The sequence below is a fragment of the Thermobia domestica genome, chromosome 6, assembly GCF_964235325.1.
Source record: "Thermobia domestica chromosome 6, izTheDome1.hap1.1, whole genome shotgun sequence".
NCBI classification, from domain to species: domain Eukaryota; kingdom Metazoa; phylum Arthropoda; class Insecta; order Zygentoma; family Lepismatidae; genus Thermobia; species Thermobia domestica.
In genome coordinates, this window is record NC_137459.1 from 15,829,310 (window position 1) to 15,837,974 (window position 8,665).

The window sequence follows — 8,665 nt, forward strand, 5'->3', positions numbered from 1 at the left end:
GTCTCATTACTTTCTTGACACATACTGTGTTTGAGAATAGTGCTTCAGTGCGTTAATTGTTTTGAACATCCAAAAGAATCCCTACAGGTAGCTTGCTTCTAGCGAATGGAGCGCTACGCAGCGGCGAGTCTCATTACTTTCTTGACACATACTGTGTGTGTGCTTAGTGCTTCAGTGCGTTAATTGGTTGGATCATCCACCACAATGCCTCCTGGTAGGTTGCTTTAAGCGAATCGAGCACCACGCAGCGCCGAGTCTCATTACTTTCTGCATACATTTTTTGAGTTCATAGTTCGTCAGTGCATTAATTGTTTGGATCATCTACCACAATCCCTCCGGGTAGCTTGCTTCAAGCGAATGGAGCGCCACACAGCGGCGAGTCTCATTACTTTCTTGACACATACTTTGTGTGACTATAGTGCTTCAGTGCTTTAATTTTTTGGATCATCCACCAGAATCCCTCCGGGTAGTTTGCTTCTAGTGAATCGAGCGCCACGCTGCGGCGAGTCTCATTACTTTCTTGACACATACTGTGAGTGTGCTTAGTGCTTCAGTGCGTTAATTAGTTGGATCATCCACCACAAACTTTCCGGGGAGGTTGCTTCAAGCGAATGGAGCGCCACGCAGCGGCGAGCCTCATTTCTTTCTGCATACACTTAATGATGGCATAGTTTGTCAGTTCGTTAATTGTTTTGATCATCCACCACAATCCCTCCGGGGAGCTTTCTTCATGCGAATGAAGCGCCACGCAGCGGCGAGTTTCATTACTTTCTGCATACACTTTATGAGGGAATAGTTCGTCACTGCGTTAATTCTTTTGATCATCCATGACAATCAAACCAGGTAGCTTGCTTCTAGAGAATGGAGCTCCACGCAGCGGCGAGTCTCATTACTTTCTTGACACATACTGTGTTTGAGAATAGTGCTTCAGTGCGTTCATTGTTTTGAACATCCAAAACAATTCCTTCGAGTTGCTTGCTTCTAGCGAATTGAGCGCTACGCAGCGGCGAGTCTCATTACTTTCTTGACAAGGACTGTGTGTGTGCTTAGTGCTTCAGTGCGTTAATTGGTTGGATCATCCACCATAATGCCTCCTGGTAGGTTGCTTTAAGCGAATCGAGCACCACGCAGCGGCGAGTCTCATTACTTTCTTGACACTTACTGTGTGTGAGCATAGTGCTTAAGTACGTAAATTGGTTGGATCATCCACCACAATCCCTTTTGGTTGCTTGCTTCTAGCGAATGGAGCGCCACGCAGCGGCGAGTCTCATAACTTTCTTGACACATACTGTGTGTGAGCATAGTGCTTCAGTGCGTTAATTGGTTGGATCATCCACCACAATACCTCCGGGTAGCTTGCTCCTATCGAATGGAGCGCCACACAGCGGCGAGTCTCATTATTTTCTTGATACGTACTGTGTGTGAGCATCGTGCTTCAGTGCGTTAATAGTCTTGATCATACACCACAATCCATCCAAATAGCTTGCTTCTAGCGAATGAAGCGACATGCAGCGGCGAGTCTGACAACTTTCTTGTCATATACTGTGTGTGAGCATACTGCTTCAGTGCGTTAATTAGTTGGATCATCCACCACAATCCCTCCGGGGAGGTTGCTTCAAGCGAATGGAGCGCCACGCTGCGGCGCGCCTCATTAACTTCTGCATACATTTTTTGAGGGCATAATTCGTCAGTGCGTTAATAGTTTTGATCATCCATCACAATCAAACCAGGTAGCTTGCTTCTAGCGAATGGAGCGCCACGCAGCGGCGAGTCCCATTAATTTCTCGACACATACTGTATGTGAGAATAGTTCTTCAGTGCGTTAATAGTGTTGACCATCCGCCAGAATCCCTTCGGGTAGCTTGCTTCTAGCAAATGGAGCGCCACGCAGCGGCGAGTCTCATTACTTTCTTGACACTTACTGTGTGTGCGCATAGTGCTTCAGTGAGTTAATTGGTTAGATCATCCACCACAATCCTCCCGGAGACCTTTCTTCATGCGAATATTGCGAAACAAAGCGGAGATTCTCATTACTTTCTGTATGCACTTTATGAGGATAGTTCGTCACTGCGTTAATTGTTTTGATCATCCATCACAATCAAACCAGGTAGCTTGCTTCTAGAGAATGGAGCGCCACGCAGCGGAGAGTCTCATTACATTCTGCATACATTTTTTGAGGACATAGTTGGTCAGAGCATTAATACTTTGGATCATCCACCACAGTCCCTCCGGGTAGCTTGCTTCAAGCGAATGGAGCGCCACGCAGCGGCGAGTCTCATTACTTTCTTCACACATACTTTGTGTGAGCATAGTGCTTCAGTGCTTTAATTTTTTGGATCATCCACCAGAATCCCTCCGGGTAGTTTGCTTCTAGCGAATCGAGCGCCACACTGCGGCGAGTCTGATTATCTTCTTGACACATACTGTGTGTGAGCATAGTCCTTCAATGCGTTAATTGGTTGGATCATCCACCGGAATCCCTCCAGGGAGGATGCTTCAAGGGAATGGAGCGCCACGCAGCGGCGAGTCTCACTACTTTCTTATCATATACTGTGTGTGAGCATACTGCTTCAGTGCCTTAATTAGTTGGATCATCCACCACAATCTTTCCGGGGAGGTTGCTTCAAGCGAATGGAGCGCCACGCAGCGGCGAGCCTCATTTCTTTCTGCATACACTTAATGAGGGCATAGTTTGTCAGTGCGTTAATTGTTTTGATCATCCACCACAATCCCTCCGGGGAGCTTTCTTCATGCGAATGTTGCGAAACAAAGCGGAGATTTTCATTACTTTCTTTATACACCTTATGAGGCATATTTCGTCACTGCGTTAATTGTTTTGATCATCCATCACAATCAAACCAGGTAGCTTGCTTCTAGAGAATGGAGTGCCACGCAGCGGCGAGTCTCATTACTTTCTTGACACATACTGTGTTTGAGAATAGTGCTTCAGTGCGTTAATTGTTTTGAACATCCAAAAGAATCCCTTCAGGTAGCTTGCTTCTAGCGAATGGAGCGCTACGCAGCGGCGAGTCTCATTACTTTCTTGACACATACTGTGTGTGTGCTTAGTGCTTCAGTGCGTTAATTGGTTGGATCATCCACCACAATGCCTCCTGGTAGGTTGCTTTAAGCGAATCGAGCACCACGCAGCGCCGAGTCTCATTAATTTCTGCATACATTTTTTGAGTTCATAGTTCGTCAGTGCATTAATTGTTTGGATCATCTACCACAATCCCTCCGGGTAGCTTGCTTCAAGCGAATGGAGCGCCACACAGCGGCGAGTCTCATTACTTTCTTGACACATACTTTGTGTGAGCATAGTGCTTCAGTGCTTTAATTTTTTGGATCATCCACCAGAATCCCTCCGGGTAGTTTGCTTTTAGTGAATCGAGCGCCACGCTGCGGCGAGTCTCATTATTTTCTTGACACATACTGTGTGTGTGCTTAGTGCTTCAGTGCGTTAATTAGTTGGATCATCCACCACAATCTTTCCGGGGAGGTTGCTTCAAGCGAATGGAGCGCCACGCAGCGGCGAGCCTCATTTCTTTCTGCATACACTTAATGAGGGCATAGTTTGTCAGTGCGTTAATTGTTTTGATCATCCACCACAATCCCTCCGGGGAGCTTTCTTCATGCGAATGAAGCGCCACGCAGCGGCGAGTTTCATTACTTTCTGCATACACTTTATGAGGGAATAGTTCGTCACTGCGTTAATTCTTTTGATCATCCATCACAATCAAACCAGGTAGCTTGCTTCTAGAGAATGGAGCGCCACGCAGCGGCGAGCCTCATTAATTTCTGCATACATTTTTTGAGGGCATAATGCGTCAGTGCGCTAATTGTTTTGATCATCCATCACAATCAAGCCAGATAGCTTGCTTCTAGCGAAGGGAGCGCCACGCAGCGGCGATTCTCATTAATTTCTCGACACATACTGTATGTGAGAATAGTTCTTCAGTGCGTTAATAGTGTTGATCATCCGCCAGAATCCCTTCGAGTAGTTTGCTTCCAGCGAATGGAGCGCCACGCAGCGGCGAGTCTCATTACTTTCTTGACACTTACTGTGTGTGCGCATAGTGCTTCAGTGAGTTAATTGGTTAGATCATCCACCACAACCCCCCCGGGTAGCTTGCTTCATGCGAATGGAGCGAAACAAAGCGGAGATTCTTATTACTTTTTGTATACGCTTTATGAGGCATAGTTCGTCACTGCGTTAAATTGTTTTGATCATCCATCACAATCAAACCAGGTAGCTTGCTTCTAGCGAATGGAGCGCCACGCAGCGGCGAGTCTCATTACTTTCTTGACACATACTGTGTGTGAGCATAGTGCTTCAGTGCGTTAATTGGTTGGATCATCCACCAGAATCCCTCTGGGTAGCTTGCTACTAGCGAATCAAGCGCCACACAGCGGAGAGTTTCTTAACTTTCTTGACACATACTGTGTGTGAGCATCGTGTTTCAGTGCGTTAATTGTTTTGATCATACACCAGAATCCCTCCGGAGAGCTTCCATCAAGCGAATGGAGCGTCACAGAGCGGAGAGTCTCATTACTTTCTGCATACACTGTATGAGGGCGTAGTTCATCAGTGCGTTAATTCTTTTGATCATCCACCACAATCCCACCGGGTAGCTTGGTTCTAGCGAATGGAGTTCCACGCAACGGCGAGTCTCATTACTTTCTTGACACATACTGTTTGTTTCCATAGTGCTTCAATGCGTTAATTGTTTGGGTCATCCACCAGAATCTTTCTGGGTAGCTTCCTTCTAGCGAATCGAGCGCCAAACAGCGGCGAGTCTCATAACTTTCTTGACACATACTGTGCGTGAGCATAGTGCTTCAGTGCGTTAATTGGTTGGATCATCCACCACAATTCCTTCGGGTATCTTGCTTCTAGCAAATGGAGCACCACGCAGTGGCGAGTCTCATTACTTTCTTGACACATACAGTGTGTGAGCATCGTGCTTTTGTGCGTCAATTGTTTTGATCATACACCAGAATCCCTCTGGGGAGGATGCTTCATGCGAATGGAGCGCCACGCAGCTGCGAGTCTCACTACTTTCTTGTCATATACTGCGTGTGAGCATACTGCTTCAGTGCGTTAATTAGTTGGATCATACACCTCAATCCCTTCGGGGAGGTTGCTTCAAGCGAATGGAGCGCCACGCAGCAGCGAGCCTCATTACTTTCTGCATACATTTTTTGAGGGCATAATTCGTCAGTGCGTTAATTGTTTTGATCATCCATCACAATCAAAACAGGTAGTATGCTTCTAGAGAAATGAGGGCCATGCAGCGGCAAGTCTCATTACTTTCTTGACATTTACTGTGTGTGAGCATAGTGCTTAAGTGCGTTAATTGGTTGGATCATCCACCACAATCCCTTTTGGTTGCTTGCGTCTAGCGAATGGAGCGCCACGCAGCTGCGAGTCCCATTACTTTCTTCATACATTCTGTGTGTGAGAATAGTGCTTCACTGCGTTAATTGTTATGATCATCCACCACAATATCTCCGGGTAGATTGCTTCTAGGGAATCGAGCGATACGCAGCGGCAAGTCTTATTATTTTCTTTGCACATACTGTGTGAAAGCGTAGTGCTTCAGTGCGTCAATTGTTAAATCCAGCAGAATCCCTCGGGGGAACTTGCTTCAAGCGAATGGAGCGCCACGCAGCGGCGAACCTCATTACTTTGTGCATACACTTTATGAGAGCATAGTTCGTCAGTGCGTTAATTGGTTGGAACATCCACCACAATCCCTCCGGGTAGATTGCTTCTAGCGAATGGAGCGCCACGCAGCGGCGAGTCTCATTACTTTCTGCATACATTTTATGAGGGCATAATTCGTCAGTGCGTTAATTGTTTTGATCAGCCACCACAATCCTTCCGGGTAGCTTGCTTCTAGCGACTGGAGCGCCACGCAGCGGCCAGTCTCATTACTTTCTTCATACATACTGTGTGTGAGAATAGTGCTTCAGTGCGTTAATTGTTATGATCATCCACCACAATCTCTCCGGGTAGATTGCTTCTAGGGAATCGAGCGATACGCAGCGGCAAGTCTCATTATTTTCTTTGCACGTACTGTGTGTAAGCGTAGTGCTTCAGTGCGTTAATTGTTTAGTCCAGCAGAATCCCTCCGGGGAACTTCCTTCAAGCGAATGGAGCGCCACGCAGCTTCGAACCTCATTACTTTGTGCATACACTTTATGAGAGCATAGTTCGTCAGTGCGTTAATTGGTTGGAACATCCACCACAATCCCTCCGGGTAGATTGCTTCTAGCGAATAGAGCCCCACGCAGCGCCGAGTCTCATTTTTTTCTGCATACATTTTATGATAGCACAGTTCGTCAGTGCGTTAATTGTTTTGATCATCCACCACAATCCCTCCGGATAGCTTGCTTCTAGCGAATGCAGCGACACGCAGCGTCGAGTCTCATTACTTTCTTGACACATACTCTGTGTGAGCATAGTGCTTCACCTCGTTAATTGGTTGCATTATTTACCACAATCCTTCCGGGGAGCTTGCTTCAAGAGAATAAAGCGCCACGCAGCGGCAAGTCTCATTACTTTCTGCATACATTTTATGAGGGCATAGTTCGTCAGTGCGTTAATTGTTTTGATCTTCCACGACACTGCCACCGGGTAGCTTGCTTCTAGCGAATGGAGCGCCACGCAGCGGCGAGTCTCATTAATTTGTGCATACATTTTATGAGGGCATAATTCGTCAGTGCGATAATTGCTTTGATCAGCCACCACAATCAATCCGGGTAGCTTGCTTCTAGCGAACGATGCGCCACACAGCGGCCAGTCTCATTACTTGCTTGACACATATTGTTTGTTAGCAGAGTGCTTCAGTGCGTTAATTGTTTTGATCATCCACCACAATCACTCAGGGTACCTTGCTTCTAGCAAATGGTGCGCCACACAGCGGCCAGTCTCATTACTTTCTTGACACATATTGTTTGTGAGCATAGTGCTTCAGTGCGTTAACTGTTTTCATCATCCACAACATTTCCACCGGGTAGCTTGCTTCTAGCAAATGGTGCGCCACGCAGCGGCGAGTCTCATTACTTTCTGCATACATTTTATGAGGGCATAATTCGTCAGTGCGTTAATTGTTTTGATCAGCCACCACAATCCCTCCGGGTAGCTTGTTTCTAGCGACTGGAGCGCCACGCAGCGGCGAGTCTCATTACTTTCTTGACACATACTGTGAATGAGCATAGTTCTTCAGTGCGTTAATTGGTTGGATCAACCACCAACATCCCTCCGGGCAGCTTGCTTCAAGCGAATGGAGCGCCACGTAGCGGTGTGTCTCATTACTTTCTGCATACACATTAAGAGTGCATAGTTCGTCAGTACGTTAATTGTTTTATCATCCACCACAATCCCTCCGGGTAACTTGCTTGTAGCGAATGGAGCGCCACGCAGCGGCGAGTCTCATTACTTTCTTGACACATACTGTGTTTGAGAATAGTGCTTCAGTGCGTTAATTGTTTTGAACATCCAAAAGAATCCTTTCGGGTAGCTTGCTTCTACCGAATGGAGCGCTACGCAGCGGCGAGTCTCATTACTTTCTTGACACATACTGTGTGTGAGCATAGTGCTTCAGTGCGTTAATTGGTTGGATCATCCACCAGAATCCCTCTGGGTAGCTTGCTACTAGCGAATCAAGCGCCACACAGCGGCTAGTCTCATTACTTTCTTGACACGTACTTTGTGTGAGCATAGTGCTTCAGTGCGTTAATTGTTTTGATCATCCGTCATTATCAATCCGGGTAGCTTGCTTCTAGCGAATAGAGCGCCACGCAGCGGCGAGTCTCATTACTTTCTTGACACATACTGTGTGTGAGCATAGTGCTTCAGTGCGTTAATTGGTTGGATCATCCACCACAATCGCTCCGGGTTGCTTGCTTCTAGCGAATGGAGCGCCACGCAGCGGCGAGTTTCATTACTGTCAGCATACACTTTATGAGGGCATAGTGCTTCAGTGCGTTAATTGTTTTGATCATCCGTCATTTTCAATCCGGTTAACTTGCTTCTAGCGAATGGAGCGCCACACAGCGGCGAGTCTCCATACTTTTGTGACATACTGTGTGTGAGCATAGTGCTTCAGTGCGTTAGTTTTTTGGATCATCCACCAGAATCCCTCTGGGTAGCTTCCTTCTAGCGAATCGAGCGCCACACAGCGTCGAGTCTCATAACTTTCTTGACACATACTGTGTGTGAGCATAGTGCTTCAGTGCGTTAATTGGTTGGATCATCCACCACAATTCCTTCGGGTAGCTTGCTTCTAGCAAATGGAGCACCACGCAGCAGCGAGTCTCATTACTTTCTTGATATTTACTGTGTGTGAGCATAGTGCTTCAGTGCGTTAATTGGTTGGACCATCCACCACAATACCTCCAGGTAGCTTGCTCCTATCGAATGGAGCGCCACACAGCGGCGAGTCTCAATACTTTCTTGATACATACTGTGTGTGTACATCGTGCTTCAGTGCGTTAATTGTTTTGATCGTACACCAGAATCCATCCAAGTAGCTTGCTTCTAGCGAATGAAGCGCCATGCAGCGGCGACTCTTACCACTTTCTTGTCATATACTGTGTGTGAGCATTTTGCTTCAGTGCGTTAATTAGTTGGATCATCCAACACAATCCCTCCGGGGAG